A 1,252-nucleotide genomic window follows, 5' to 3' on the forward strand; every position below is an offset into this window, starting at 1 on the left:
TACGTGGTTTAGATTTAGGTGTTTTCAACCTCAATTCTGCCGATTCTTTCTTATGTAGCTCCATCATGGGCCATTCTGCCTTCTTTCGTCTCAAAACTCAAAAATTAGCTGCACCCTCAGCTGTTTAAAAAAATGGTGTGGGTCACGGGACGCACGACAGAAGTGATAACTTTATAAATGTATAGAATCCATAAAATATTGTACTTGCTTAACGCATGATGGCAATAATAATTTCATTTTATTATTTTAATATTGGTTTAATAATGTATAAATAGATCAGGAATAGGTAAAATGTAATTTAATTTTCTTATTTGCAACATTTGTTTGCATTGCAAAAAAGCAAAAAGACAACGGCACGCGGTGTTCCCAAGCGGTCACCCATCCAAGTACTAACCGCGCCCGACGTTGCTTAACTTCGGTGATCGGACGAGAACCGGTATTATTCAACGTGGTATGGTCGTTGCCTAAAGAATTACGCTTAAACGCGGAATTTATACGTTCAGTATTTAGGCTCTGGTTGATATTCTTTAACGAGAGGTTCTACATATTGCTCTTCTTGGGTTTGTGTAAACTCTTCTTCTTCTTGAGTTTCTGTATTTTTAGTAGTAATCTTTGAGGTCAGTTGATAAAAGCTACTTTGAGTTGATCTATTACTGAATGCTCATGTTTGAGCACGAAATCGTTTTTGGCGTTAAAAGCATTACTTAATACTTTTCGCTGCTTCAACTTCAACTTCAACAACTGCTTTAAAAATTCTAACTGAACTAATCCAAGACTAAAAAAATTAAACTTCATTGAGAAGGTTTAATCATAAAAAAATCAAAGAGTATATGAAGGGGAAAAAATTGATGTGTGGTAAACACAATTAATCATTGAAAATAAGCCCTAATAAATTCGTTTTACGTATTTTGCAACTATAAGCTAAAGAGAGATTCGTATCGTCTTAAAATCAAGAATGCGTTGTGTGATAGAAAATAAGAAGACAAAACCCATGTTTTCCGAAATAACCGAGGTAAACTCAAATATGTTTTCAATTAAATTCAAAACATATTTGTTATATATATAACAGTCATGATATTTATCATTTTATGTTAAATATGAAAAAAATATTGATTATTTGTTGTTACTAAATAAAATAACAAATAATAGAACATATTATTGCATTAAAAGTTAATAATAATAGTTGTAACACTTTATTTGCACTTAATCTTGAGCGTTTTTCATAACTTGACCCTGCCTTCTTTAGAAAATA

The 1,252-nt window shown here is 31.8% G+C and overlaps 1 non-coding gene across 1 annotated transcript; it reads right to left on the reverse strand.

The window, feature by feature from the left end:
- Positions 1 to 345: 345 nt before the first annotated feature.
- Positions 346 to 465, reverse strand: LOC125504670. Its single transcript, XR_007281647.1, has one exon. It is a non-coding gene; the product is annotated as a 5S ribosomal RNA (ribosomal RNA).
- Between the last annotated feature and the right edge of the window lie 787 nt (positions 466 to 1,252).

Source organism: Dendroctonus ponderosae, unplaced genomic scaffold (genome assembly GCF_020466585.1).
Source record: "Dendroctonus ponderosae isolate FM_Combo_2020 unplaced genomic scaffold, Dpon_F_20191213v2 Dpon_F_20191213_5, whole genome shotgun sequence".
Taxonomy (NCBI): domain Eukaryota; kingdom Metazoa; phylum Arthropoda; class Insecta; order Coleoptera; family Curculionidae; genus Dendroctonus; species Dendroctonus ponderosae.